The following is a 15,264-nucleotide window of genomic DNA, read 5'->3' as shown; positions in this document are numbered from 1 at the left end:
TAATAACAGTAATATTAATGTAGTCATAATAGTATTATATCACAAGCATATACCACAACTTGTTCAGTCATTCCCCATTTGATGGACATCACTTCAGTTTCTAGTTCTTCGCTTTATGAAAAGATTTTTTAATAGATATACTTGATGAGGGTGCTGCCACCCATGACCTAGAACATGCTGAGAATAAACCCAAGATTTTCCACATGGAGTAGAGCATATCTTCTCTTCAGGAGTGAATTCTACTCTGAATTGTTGCTCAAGAGAAACTCTCCCTGATTTTTTTTTTCTATTTTTTTGAATTGAGTAGGAAATCCATCTGAATGGAATTAAAGATTTCAATAGTAATGAAGTCAGTACAGTTAGTTTTAATCATTCACAAGGCAATATGGTACTTTGGATAGAATAATGGAATAGCTAAAGGAAGACAGGAGCTCTAGTAGCCTACTGGGCTATACCACTCACTTGTTGCTTAATGTCAAGTAAGTTAGTTCAATGATTTGTTTCAAATTCTCTCATCTGTAAAATGAGGATATTGTCCCTGATGATCTTCAAGGCTCCTTCCAGTTCTGAAATGATATGATTCAAACTCTGGGTCCTTTTTATAGTGGTGAGAACCTATCCTGTCTTCACTAATTCTATATATGAATCAAAGACTCTGTGAATACCGGGGTGTCTAATCTATTTCATTATTTTTCCTTTTGGATGATCAGATTTCAACATAAATTGTGTTGTCTGTAGATCATTGGTTCTGGACAATTTACATTTTATTGAAACAAATCTTTCCCATCCAAGAGGAGAAATGAGTCATTAAAATTTCATAACTGCTGCAAAATGAGTATAGCTTTACATCCTTACAATAGGTACCAGGTTTCATGTACTCTGAACAATCTCTGGTATGCTACACAAATATTTACTTAGGGTACAGAAGAGTAAGTAGATATCCCATGACCTAATTAAAAACTGTAAAGAAGTCACCTAATTAAGCCACATTTCCTGGTCAAATGAACAAATTAGTCAAAAGCTTCTTAATAGTCAGAATTAAACATGGGGTGAGGGGAGAGAGGGAAGGAACCAAATATGTTCTTTTAGTGTTAGCTTATCTTCTGTGGCCAACATTGTCTTCAAGGGATTGGAAGGTCTCAGAAGTCAAGACCCTTGAGGAGATAATTTTGGCTGTGAAATTTTAGCATACTGGCAGTTACTTTTTCCAAGTTTATGTTAACCTTTGGATTTTTCATGGTACCCTTTTAAAACCCTCATGATATGATTCTGACTACCAATAATTCTAGGTATAATGGTGAAAAATGTCAAGGGAATTCCATGAAAGCATGGGGGGGGGGGTCAGTGAATATTTCATAGAAAACTTGCAGGCTGCACTTTGAGGTATTCCTTAGAAAGAAACAAAAAGAAAAAAGAAAAATCCACTTTGGACTCCTTTTATTAAGGAAGAAGGAAAAATCCAAAACTAAATAATGAGAGAATGTGTAGAGGAAAATGTTACCTCTTACCCTGGTGTGGTTTGGAGCAGGGCCAAAAGGATCTTGTCCAAATCACACACTAAAATTAAATCTAGAGTGGGAGACAAAAGCTAATGCTGACTTCTGAAGGTAGAAGGAGGCAAAACTGGCCAGAGAGCTAGCTACATGAGGATGCTTGAAAAGGTAATTCTTTTTTAAATTTTATCTATTTATTTAATTAATTTATATTATTTTCCCCATGGTTACATGATTTATGTTCTTTCTCTTCCCTTCTCCCATGCCTCTTCTGTAGCCAACAAGCAATTCTACTGTATCATTGATCAAGAACTATTTCTATATTATTAATATTTGTACTAGGGTGATCCTCATTGAATCATGTGGTTAAACAGTTGTTTTTCTTCTGTGTTTCTATTCCCACAGTTCTTTCCTTGGATGTGGATAGTGTTCTTTCTCATAAGTCTCAGAATTGTCCTGGATCATTATATTGCTGCTAGTATAGAAATCCATTACATTCAATTGTGCCACAGTATATCTGTCTCTATGTATAATATTCTACTGGTTCTGTTCCTAAAAGGGTAATTCAAAGGAGAAGAGAGCTTTATGCTAAGATCACCCTAGTCAAAATTATGGGAATTGAGGAAACACAGAAAGCAAATATAAACAGCAATATTGAAGACATTTAATGTGTAGCTCATAACCACATTTGGAGATCTTTATCCCAACTCTTTGCACAGGCAAGTATGTTGTGCAGAAGGTGGCTACATCTTCCCTTCAGGGTTTCAGGAGGGCATCTCTGAAAGACTGAACTGATTTTTCTATTACTACTATTGTCCAAGTCCCCCCTCAGTTTATTTTCCTTCTAATATGCATCATTCAGTACTAGTTACTATTTCCTTAATATCATAAGAACTAGCGATTAGCACTCCACTATCAATTTGATCTTTTGATTTCCCCTCCAAATTAATTAATCATTAATGTCCCAACTTTGCCATATCCTCTCCAACATTCTTTCCTTTTCTTTGCTGTCATGTTAGCCAATCTGCTAGGTGTGAGGGGATACCTCAGAATTGTTTTGATTTGCATCTCTCTGATTATAAGAGATTTAGAACACTTTTTCATGTGCTTATTAATAGTTTTGATTTCTTTATCTGAAAATTTCCTATTCATGTCCCTTGCCCATTTACCAATTGGGGAATGGCTTGATGTTTTGTACAATTGATTTAGCTCTTTATAAATTTTAGTAATTAGACCTTTATCAAAGGTTTTTGTTATGAAGATATTTTCCCCAATTTGTTGCTTCCCTTTGAATTTTGGTTGCATTGATTCTGTTTGTACAAAACCTTTTTAATTTAATGTAATCAAAAATATTTATTTTATATTTTGTAATTTTTTAAAACTCTTGCTTGGTCATAAAATCATTCCTTTCCCAAAAATATGACTAGTATACTATTCTGTGTTCCCCTAGCTTACTTATAGTTTCCTTCTTTATATTCAATTCATTCACCCATTCTGAGTTTATCTTGGTGTAGGGTGTGAGATGTTGATCCAAACCCAATCTCTCCCGTACTGTCTTCCAATTTTCCCAGCAGTTTTTGTCAAATAGTGGATTTTTGTCCCCAAAACTGGAATCTTTGTGTTTATCATAGACTGTTTTTCTGAGGTCAGTTACCCCAAATCTATTCCACTGATCCTCCTTTCTGTCTCTTAGACAGTACCAAATTGTTTTGATGACCACTGCTTTATAGTATAGTTTGAGATCTGGGACTGCTAGGCCCCCTTCCTTCACATTTTTTTCCATTATTTCCCTTGAAATCCTTGATCTTTTGTTCCCTCAAATGAACTTTGTTATTTTTTGTAATAATTCAATAAAAAAGTTTCTTGAGAGGTAGATGGGTATGATACTATTGGGACATTAATGCATTGTTGGTGGAGTTATGAATTGATCCAACCATTCTGGAGGGCAATTTAGAACTATGCCCAAAGGGTGCTAAAAGACTGTCTGCCCTTTGATCCAGTTATAGCACTGCTGGCTTTGTGCCCCAAAGAGATAATAAGGAAAAAGACTTATACAATAATATTCATAGCTGCGCTCTTTGTGGTGGCAAAAAAATGGAAAATGAGAGGATGCCCTTCAATTGGGGAATAGTTGAACAAATTGTGGTATATGTTGGTGATGGAATACTATTGCACCCAAAGGAATAATGAACTAGAGGAATTCACAATCAAATGAAATGGACTTCTCTATTAGTAGCAATGCAATGATCCAGAACTATTTGGAGGGATTTATGAGAAAGAACACTATCTTTCATTCAAAGGAAAAACTGTAGGAGTAGAAACCCAGAAGAAAAAACGACTGCTTGATCACATGGGTTGATGGGGATATGATTGGGAATGTAGACTCTAAATGTTTATCCTAGTGCAAACATCAATAATATGGAAATAGGTTTTGATCAAGGACACATGTAAAACCCAGTGGAATTGCATGTCGACCACAGGAGCGGGTTGGGAGATGGCTAGGGAAAGAACACGATTCTTGTAACCATGGAAATATATTCAAAATTGACTAATTAAATAAAATTTAAAAAATATTACAAAGATAAAAAATCAGTTAATTAACATAAATTAGGCTGACTAGATATAGTAAAACCATAAGTGCAAAATAATTTTCTCTTCAATTGAGGTATACTCTATTTTCTCCCTTAGTTCCTGGGGATAGTGGACTCAAACTTAAAATGGTAATTACAACCATCATCAAGTTGACTTTCAAGAGCAGAATAATCAATGAATAAATCCCTCCTTTGCTTGTGGGACACAGTGAATTGACTTTCTGGGTCAATCCACAACTGAACAGCATCAAGCAACCCAGGACGGACCCCTTCCTAGCTTCTGTTACTGTACTTCCAGCCTTCATCCAACCATTTAAATAGTTCATAAGGTCACAGGTGAGTCCATTCCATCTCCAATACTTATTCACATGAGAGTAGGAAGAAATACAACTGAAGAAATAATAGTACCACCTATTCAAAACTATGTCTTATCTTAGGGGAAGAAAATAGGTCACTGATATAATCTGCCTTGCCATCTGGATTCTTATCAGAGTTATTACCCAATTCTCTAGGAGGGACAATAGAAAGCTCCAGGTAGTCTATTAAACCCTTGTATGTACACTCATTTCAGAATCGGGAACCAATTAAAAGGCAATTAAAAAAAACTAAAATAAGTAGATGGAAGGGGAAGCCATGTGATACAGTGGATAGAGTGCAAGTTTGGAGTCAAGAAGACTTGCCTTTGTGAGTTCAAATCTGGCCTCAGACACTTAGTAGCTATGCAATTCTGATAAGTCACTTAACCCTGCTTGCTTCAGCTTCTTCATCTGTAAAATGAACTGGCAAAGAAAATGGCAAACCACTCCAGGATCTTTGCCAAGTTTACTCCAAATGTGGTCATGAAGAGTTGTACATGACTGAAAACAACTGAACAACAGCAATAAACAGACGGAAATTTTTCACTGAATTAGTAATAGAGCTCTCCCATGCTGTGTCATCAACCTCCCAAGCATCCACATGAGTTGTAACTAGCAGAGAAGATTGCACATGTTCAAAGAACTGGGCCCATATTGGCCAGTTGTTCATTGGAAAGAGTAAAATTAAAAGGAGAACTAGCATCTGTTAAATTAAAAAGGAGAACTAGCAATCTGATTTACAATAGAAATGACAGAATCCATAAGAAGTAATGATAATTTTAGTTTATAATTTGTGTTAGCTGAGTAAAGAAGTGTAGTAACATCATTGTGTGTGAACTCCAGATTCTAGAAGAACAGAGCTTAAATGGTATAATAAATAAAAGATTATCATTTGGTGATAATCCACAAGGAAAACAAGCATAAGTGGTGTTTCTGATAAGATTCTTATCAGTGAGTCTGATGAGGAAGAAAATAGGCTTTCTATCTAAAGAGATCAGTATGAATACACAAGGTAACCACCAACCAAATGATAAGTTACTATGATAAGCACATAGCATGCAAGCAAGGGAAGATGAGTTCAAGCAAGTAGTGTGACTTGGTAAGATTATTGTCAAGGATACTAAAGTTCATAATGATCTAAGACTGACATCAAATACATTTCTTTCTTGTTTGATTTAGTTCTAGAAATGATGGCTTTAGTAGTAAAATCTGAAAAAAAAAAGACAAATGCCAGGAAAGGGAAGACAAAGGTCTCAATTTGCAGAGAACATGATGGTTTAGAGAAGGGGCAGGTAGGTGGCTTGGTGGATAGAGAGCCACACCTAGAGTCAGGAAGTACTGGGTTCATATCTGACCCCGGATACTTCCTAGCCCTGTGACCCTGGGCAAGTCACTTAACCCTAATTGCCTAGACCTTACTGTTTTTCTGCCTTTGAACCAATATTTAATATTGAATCTAAGACAAAAAGTAAAGGCTTTTAAAAAAAGAAAACTTAAAAAAAGAATAAGAAAAAAATTAATTGAGACAACTATAGCATTAGTAAAGGAGCATGGTAAAAATATATCTAAAATAATAGCATTTTTATATAGTATTAAAAAGAGTAGCTAATATAAAGAGAAATTCCATCAAAATAATGATAAAAGTTCATAAAGCATCTGAGAGGCAATCTCTCTAGACATTCTCAAGACACACACACATAAATGATTGCAAAACTTGCTTTCATAGAAAAAAATAATTAAATAATTGGAATAATACTTATGGTTAAGCAAACCAATGCAATGAAATGAATTTAAAATAATTTATAGATTTTATGTAATGATTATGTAGATATGTATGCTATATCTATTAAATTAAATCTATTAAATTAACTTATAGATTTAATACTTTGTCAAACTATCAAAGGCTTACTTTATAGGACAAAATAATAATACCATGCATTTGATGGATCAAAAGTTCCTGATTCTTAAGAGAAATACTGAACCAAGTAAGAATGAATCAGAGAGAATACTTCTACACCTCAAATTATATTAACACAGATATCATATAAGGTATTTGAATACAAAAAAATAGATTTCCTTTAAACAGATTAGATAAGCAGGAGTCAGAAACAATGAATTTTAATAACCAAATGTTCAATCAATTCAGGAACTAAGGATGCCTTAACTGACAAGAACTGTTAGAAAAACAAACACATTATTTACAACATCAAGTTGTAATGGTATGAGACAAAAATGTAAAAAGCCACATTATTAAAAATTGGAGGAAAATAGATGGAACATATTTCATAACTATGAATAGGAGAAATTTTAACGAATTAGAGAGGATAATTTTTGGTGTGAGGAAACCAAATAGTTTTTGCACAAATTTAATTTAACTAGGATAAGAAGGAAAACTTTAAATTTTGTAAAAAATAATCTTCATGTCATATTTTAATAAATGAATGACATCTGAGTTACATCAGAAACCAACGAAAGTATGCAATATGAATTCATTCTATAATTGAGTTTATTTTTTTTGTTACTTTGTAAGTTCCATATGTTTAGTAGAGTAGGGACCATTTTATTCATTGTATTTGTATCCCTAGCACCTAGTACAACGTGCACATAGTAGGTCTTTATTGAATACTTGTTGATTTATTGATTACTTTTCTTTCCAAAGTGAGCTAGCCTGACACTGTTCTTACCTTCCAGAAATCTGCAGCATAAGATCAAGGCTGACAACTTTCAAACGATAATTTAGATCATCTCTATTATATCACTACAATTTTAAACTCGTATAAGTAAAAGGAAAAAAAATGCTATTTTACAATGTGGTATCCAGAGCTCGATGCTATGTTTGAGTCTCACCATACTTCACTGAAAGCTCACATCAGAATCTCTCAACACTTTTCATCAAATGGTTACATTTAAAGCCCATTTGTAACACTTTGCCAAGTTTCTCCCTTTCGTGGAATATCTATATTTGCAAACCATTCTTTGCCAGATGTATCAACTTGCATTTTTGGGGCCTGAGTTCATTTTTATCATTTGCTCATTAATCCCATCTTTCTTAAATGTATTTGTATAAGGTCTCTATCTCTCTGGGAATTTTTACAAATCTTTATCTTGACAAATTTTCATATACATCTTTTTAGATTACATTGGGAAATTATTTACCCGGCCATATAATAATCCTTATTTATATATACATATATCAGGAGTTATGAAGAATTCAGTTTATATTCGGCCTTTGACAATTACTTTTAGTATGAATATTATATCTCCTCTCTCTCTCTCTCTCACTCTCTCTCTCTCTCTCTTTCTCTTTCTCTCTCTCTCTCTCTCTCTCTCTCTCTCTCTCTCTCTCTCTCTCTCTCTCTCTCACTCTGTCTGTCTCTCCCCCCCCCCCCCGCCCCTGCCCTCCACTTGTCATTTTAAGCCCTCTCACATCCACACCACTGCCAAACACCTTAACCAAAGCCTTTTATGATGTCCTTTTCTGGCAAAGATGACTCAATAGCATTTCATAAAGAGTTTTAGAAAAAAAACTGGAGATATTTATTCCAGAACAGAAGAAACTTGGGAAGGCTGTAGTCTCGTTATTTCTAAATATTTGAAGAGCAATTACTTTCTGTACCCCTTCTTCCTTGAACCTCTAGTATTTAATATCATCCCCCTATCCAAAGCCTCCATATCAGAAGTCTCCTTATTCCTCCCCCCAACAAAATTCTAAATGCAGTTAGTCTTAAAGCAAAACCAAAGTCATTATCTAACAAAAGTATTTCTTAAGTATGCATGAATGACTAGCATGTATAACTATTTTGGGAGCTATTTGAATGAAAGGTTTTAAAAATCAAAAAGAATTTCTGATTGGGGGAATGAATAGAAAATTTTGGAAAATATAGTAGATAAGTCTTCATGGTTTTATTTCCATCTCTAATTATTATCCAGTAAACATTCAATAAAAATAAAAATTATTATTATTCTCTATATATTTCTCTCTGTCTCTGTCTGTCTCTGTCTGTCTCTGTCTCTGTCTCTGTCTCTGTCTCTGTCTCTGTCTCTGTCTCTGTCTCTGTCTCTCTCTCTCTCTGTGCATGTGTGTGTCTGTCTCTCTCTCGGTCTGCTAATTATTTGATGAAATCCTAGCCATAGTGGATCCTTTTCTCAAAAAACTTTACAACATATGAATAAATTCGAAGATTCATCAACATGTGATAACACAGTTTATTGTACCTAGAATAAACTTAAAAGGAAATCAAATCAAGGACATGTGCAGTGATTTCCTCTACTTGTATTTCTCTCATTTTCCTCCTAGATCTTTGAGTACAAAGGAGGAGAGTACTGACTGAATATGCCTAGAGTTAGTGGAAAGAAATGGGTAGAAGGCATTTCAGATTCGTGCCCTAGATGGGAAAACAGGGGATACGGTAAGGGCACTATATTTCCCACTTAAGATCCATGGATTAAAAAGAAAATGAACTTTGTTAATTCATCAGTCATATGGAATTGCTAGTCATTGGCAGTTTCATTAGCTGAATCATTCCTTCTTCCTACTTTCTCAACATCACTATATCTTTTCAAGGAAAGGTAAGTCTCCTCATGTTGTCCTGTCCTCTGACTGGTGCTGGTCAAAATATCTGAGCTTTTACATCTCATCCTAAGTAACACTGACTATTCTCCCCTCCAATCTTTTCAATGTTAAACCAAATAATAAAAATTAACAATTGATTACATTTATATAGGGCTTTAAGGTTTGTCAAGTGTGTTATAAATATTATCTCATTTTATCCTCTTAAGAAATCCTGGGTAGAAAGGGATATAATTAACTATTTAGGGGTGGATGGGCAGAAGTTGTGACTTGTCCTGAATCATTCAGCTTGTACTTGTAGCTGAACTTGAATTTGGATCTTCTTGATTCCAGACCCATTGCTTTATCCATCATGCCAACTAGTTACTTATATTAAACTATAAGACTTGAACCTTAATTCTAATTATGCAATTAAGTTATGTCCCTGTGTGACTTTGGGCAAGTTATTTAACATATCCTATTCCTCAGTTTTCCTATCTGTAAAATGAGGAATATATGATTACATGAATTGCAAATTCACTTCAAGATCCAAGACTATCATCCTGTGAACATCAAGAAGATAACTGAACCATGATACACTTGCTAGTTGATACTATATTTTAGTATTCTTCATTGCGAATCCTTTACTTTATAATTTGATAGAGAATCATCATCTATGTGGTTCCTTTAAAAAATACACAAATGGAAAATGATTTCTACCCTTCTCTATGTTCCACTACATGCCCTAGAGAGAAACTAAATTCATATTCTCTAGTTTGGGCTGTAATGGGAAAAGGATAGAGAAAGGAGAAGATTTAAGAGAAGTGGAAGGCTGTCTTTAAGGCACATACTAGGAACTCAAAGAAAAGGATTTTAGCAGTTTGGAGGTAGTGACTTCCTGTTGGAGGTTAAGAGCTTCCTGTCCAGGAATGGTGGAGGAAAGGTGGGCTTGTCAGTAGCTCATCTACCTCAACCTGACTATGGAGGAGTATATCCCAAATTCATCTTTGGAGGTACTCCATTTAACTGGGAAAGATCTAGAAAAGGATCTGACCATACCTGCTGTGCTTTTCAGAAGGTTTTATCTAAAAAATCCTGTCAGATCAACTTTGAGGTTTTTACCTCAGAGGTCAGACCCTCTGGGTGAACTTAGCCATTGGAGTTAATTTATAATGGTTTTCTGAGACAACTTTTGGAGAATAAATTTAAACAACTACTGAGGGTCATAGATAGGTAGCTTAGTCAGCTTTGAGGACACCTAGATAGAAATAGGGAGCTGGTAAGTTAGCGGGAAGACCAAAAGTCTCCCTCTTTTGAGGGATGGAGAAGATTATGGGAAATTAGCTAGATCCCTTAGAGTTAGGGACCCCTTGTTCTGATCCTGAGTTTGTATCCTCTCTTAAAAGAACAGAGATGGTGCTTTTTCTGTCACTTGTCTCCAAGGCCTTTGCTCACTGGCCCAGTGAGAGAAAGTGATCCAGTTTCACCCTCACTAACCCGAGGTATTCAGGGGGATCCCTGACTGGATCTACAACTATTTACATCTGTGGGACTCTCCCCATATCATTTTTTTAGGGCTCAAGGCAAGAGCTTTTGCCATACTATTCCATAGTTTTTTCCATCAGTAAAATAGAACACTAAAACTTATTTTACCTAACTCATTATGAAGAAATAACATTGCAAGGTAAAAAGTACTATTTAAATGTATTGCAAGTGTTAGTAATAATTTTAATAAGAAAATTATAGGATCTTTATTTTTGACAAACACAAGATTACTAAAAACTTGTTATTGTTTGTTGTATGTCTGTTCTGTGCAATTGATCTGCTTTTATATTTCTTAGCCAGAACTAGATAGTTTTGATAATTAATGTTTTATAATACAATTAAAATTTTTATGTAACAAAAATACATATATTTTAAAAAGAAAATTATAGGGATGACTTCTTTTTATAGATAATTGAGAAAAGTTAAGTGACTTGCCCAAGTCACATAGGTTGTATATTACAGAACCAGGATTAAAATTCAAGTCTTTTGATTACAAGATTGAGCCACAGGCTGCTCAATGTACAGTTTTTAAAAACCCTTTACTTTTCTTTAAATCAATACAAATCTTTAAATCAATAGTGTGTATTGGTTCTAAGGCAGAAGAGGTGTTAAGGGCTAGGTAATGGGGGGTAAGTGACTTGCTCCAGGTCATATCTAGGAAGTGTTTGATTCTAGATTTGAATCCCAAACCTCTTGTCTAGGCCTGGCTTTCAATTCACTAAGTCACCTAAATGCCCCCTCAGTGTACATTCTTATTGAACAAATTATTTTCTTTTGGGAAATAAGGGCAAAGAGTTGCGGTGAATTTGAAGAAAGTTGCTTGCATTTTATTTTTCATGACATTGAAATCATAGAAAGAGGAGATCAAAAATATTAATCAATACCCTTAATTCCAATGCCCAATTTTTTGGAAAGTTGTGGGCAAGGAGCCAGAGAATGCACATCTGGGCTCCAGGCACAAATAACCTTCAGATTTTCCATACAAGGGAAGAATTTCTTTTGTAGTGGAGATGACTACTATTACCTGATGTTTTGTTACATCTGGTCCCCACTATTTCTGGGGGAGAGAAATGAAACTCAAATTGCTAGGAGGTACTAGTTGGTTGAAGCCACCATATTTCTCTTTTCTATCTTCATTTGTTTTTCTGTTTTCTCCCACCCCTCATGAAAAATATAGGTGGTGGTTGGCATTGAATCTTGATCCTTTGGCTCCAAATCTTGGGCTGTCTTTACAATATATGCCTCTGAAATCCCTTCTGATTCTCTGAACTCTCTGGGATTTAGTGGAGACTAGACATACTTTCTAAAAAGAAAGATTCTGGCTATAGGATTTTAGAGCTGGGTTGGACATTAGATATACTACTCATTTGATATATGAAAAATAGTGAGTTTTTTTATAAGTAGGGGAACTTTATGAATAATTTTGAACTCAATTGAAAATTCTTTTGTGTGTAACACCTTATTCCTTGGCAATGTTTGAGTAAATGAGGCATTACTGTATCTGTTTATTTTGACTTGACTAAAGGGTAAAAGAATTCTTGTTGATATTTTTTCTTGGGAGACAGAATTTAACCTTTGCCCCTTAGATAATATATTTATTAAGGAGGTGTGTTTTTTCTACTCTCTTTTCCATTTATCTTTTTTTCTCCTCTCCTGATATTCTTTTACTTTACTAAAATTTTTTTCTTCTACCTTTCTTTACCCTTTTCTTTCTTTTCTTTTCCTTTTGCTTTATGGTCTTATTCCTATGAACACATTTCAAAGGACTACTATTTTTACTTTGCCAAATTAACTTTCAGGAACACAACCTTCAAATCATAAAACATACTTTTTTTCCTATTATCCAATCATGTGTCAGTTAAAAAGCCATAGAGATGTAAATGACTTTAAAGGCCAGTAAGTCCAACCCTCTCATTTAGCAGATGAGGAAATTGAGACCAAGAAAGGAAATTTGATTTGCCCAAGGTCAAGTACATAGTAAATGGCAGTGCCAGGATGCAAACTATGGTAATATTACTTTGAATTTATCACCTTTTCTATATCACACTTTCTAGTGCATTCTTATGATACAATGTGCATAAATGAGTTTGTAATCATAAAATTCTATTCAGTTTAACAGTAATATGAGGCAGCTAAGTGGAACAGTTAAGTAGATCACATGACTTAAGTAAGAAAGACTTGAGTTTAAACTTTACTTCTTGACTTTTACTAGCTAAATGAACCAAGGCTAGTCACTTACTTTTATTTAGCCTCAGTTTCCTCATCTGCAAAATGAGGAAGTTAGACTTGATGGTCTCTCAGGTCCCTTCCAGCTCTAAATTTATGGCTTTCTATAATTATTGCCTTTACAGAAAATGTAGAATGTATATCAATCACAAAATGAAATGTTGGGAAATACAAATGTGTTTAAAACATCTGCATAGATGATCTTTTTCACTTTGTTTTTCATCTAGATATTTTAGTCTTATGTGTACCCCGTCAAAAATTTCCACTGGTTTTTTATATTCTCTTTGTAAACTTCAGCTATTTTTTAATGTATTTTAACTTATCCTGAAATATATACGTAGTCTATATAAAGTATCCATATCTTAATTCAATGTTAAGAAGAATGCTAGCTCTAAAAGGATTTGTGATTGAAGCTATTTCTGTCACTGATCAACAGCTAGATAAGAGAAATCTAGAAATAACAAATAGAAACAAACCTTGACTGGTTTTCCCCTCTGTTTTATGTTGTTGTTCATTGTTTCATCTAAACAATGTATTTATGAATTCATTTCAAGACATTTTCCCCTAATAGATCATATCCCTTTGTTACCTATTAGGAAACAAAGATGGAAGTTCATTCTTCTTACATGAATACCAGCAAAGTGCATAGGTCAGAAGAATCAATTATCTGGACAATTCAACTATAACAACCTGCTATTTTGGGAGGAAATTGGCCTCTGTTTTGTAGATTAATCATCAATATTACCTGACTTCACTGAATGCTTGCCTGGTTTTTTAACTTCATCTATTTCATTGAATCACATATTCCAGAAAGTTGGAAAAGATCTCAGAAGTCAACTTATACCCAGTTCAAGAATGGCAACCCCTCCACCCCCCTTACAAAATCTCCAAGTAATCATACTTTCTCCATTTAAGGAACTTTAGTAGCAAATAACTCACTACCCTTTGAGGTCATTCCTTCCATTTTTGAACAGCTCTACTTGTTGGTAAGTTTTTCCTTAACTTTGGCCAGAATCACAGTCTGTCTTCCCTCCGTCTTCCCTCATTTCTCCTATGCTAGTTTTACTCTTTGGGTCCAAAAAGAACAAGTTTCATTGCTCTTCTGCAGGATAAAATTTCATATTTAGAATGATTATTGACATTGCAAATTCTCTCATTGTATTCTGATGCAGATTGTGCCCTTCACCCACTAGTAGTTCTCTTAATAAAAGAAATATCTTGAGGAAGATAAGAGTGTTGGGAAGATTATCTATGGAGAGTTTATGAGAGTAAGACAAGAATCACTTAAGTTGCATAGACTATTATACATTTTCCTTAAGTAATGATGAATCTGTTACATGTCCACAACCACATAAATGAATCCATTTTGACATCAACTTTCCTTCGGAAAATACCTGTAAGTTTTCCCTCTTTCTTTGTCTGAGTGGTATCCTCCAAGCAAAACCTGTTATGCAACTGTAAATATCCCTATTCCAAATCTGACTGTGATTGATTGAATTCAGTTCTTAAATTGCTTCCTTATCATAGATTAGAGCTACCAGGAGGGAACATCAATCTTTCAGCACTTTAAAAGCAAGTCCTATTTATCCATAAACATTTTTTCCATCTGTTAATCAGATGTTCAATCTAATTGTCAATACGTGATATTGTCAAGATAGAAAAAGGATATTTATTATAACAATCTGCTCTAATCTCATGAAAATTAATCACAAATAATGAACACAAAATATAACTAAACATTTTCTAACTGGAGATCAATTAATATTACATTCCTATGCTCTTAACAAATAGAAGAGACATATGAACACAAAATGAATTTGTCATAGTTCATCCTAAATTGAAATTGTTTTGACCTATCAACACAAAAGAAAACTATGTCTTCTAAAAAAGGAATTTATTGGCACACTTTGTTTAACAACAGATATTGTCCAGGATACATCTAAACAACTTCCATCCCTTTTAAAATTATATTCACTGAAAATAGTAGATTTATCACTTCAAAATCAAAAAAGGGATGACTTTTAAAGTTGTATACTGTAAAAATGGAGATTTGAACCCCAAACTTCAATTCCCAGAAGTCCTTGGCCACTTTCCAGAATGCTTTGTAACCTCACCTGAATTCCCACCTGGGCCAAGAACAGAAATTGTATTTAGGCTGACTCTCCGCCTACTTTGGGGCTCTCGCTCCCTGCTTCCACTTCCAAGTACATGCATCTCTCAAGACGTAAGTGTAAGAGAAATTGAATGGGCCTTTCTGCCCTCCTAGGCACATGCTTTCTTATTTTGTATTTTCCTTATTTCTTAATCTTTAATAAACCTCATAAAAATATAATAATTTTAGCAGAGAAACTAATTTTCACTGTTACAATACTAGTATCACCTATCAGTATATTTGGCCAGAATTCTGTTTCCTCTACTTTATTGACTTTATTGATATTGCTGTGATTATTGTGTACTGTTTATTGTTTTGTTGGCTCTTATGTTTTTACTATGCACCATTTATT

The 15,264-nt window shown here is 34.3% G+C and overlaps 1 long non-coding RNA gene across 1 annotated transcript; it reads left to right on the top strand.

Annotated features, from left to right (window-relative positions):
* Window positions 1-9,915: 9,915 nt before the first annotated feature.
* On the top strand, window positions 9,916-13,509 carry LOC103099480 (uncharacterized). Its single transcript, XR_464318.2, has 2 exons — window positions 9,916-10,002; window positions 13,357-13,509. It is a non-coding gene; the product is annotated as an uncharacterized LOC103099480 (long non-coding RNA).
* The last annotated feature ends 1,755 nt before the right edge of the window (window positions 13,510-15,264 follow it).

Source organism: Monodelphis domestica, chromosome 3 (assembly GCF_027887165.1).
Source record: "Monodelphis domestica isolate mMonDom1 chromosome 3, mMonDom1.pri, whole genome shotgun sequence".
NCBI lineage: Eukaryota > Metazoa > Chordata > Mammalia > Didelphimorphia > Didelphidae > Monodelphis > Monodelphis domestica.
The sequence above is the reverse complement of the archived record's forward strand: the minus strand, read 5'-3'. Positions and strand labels throughout refer to the sequence as shown.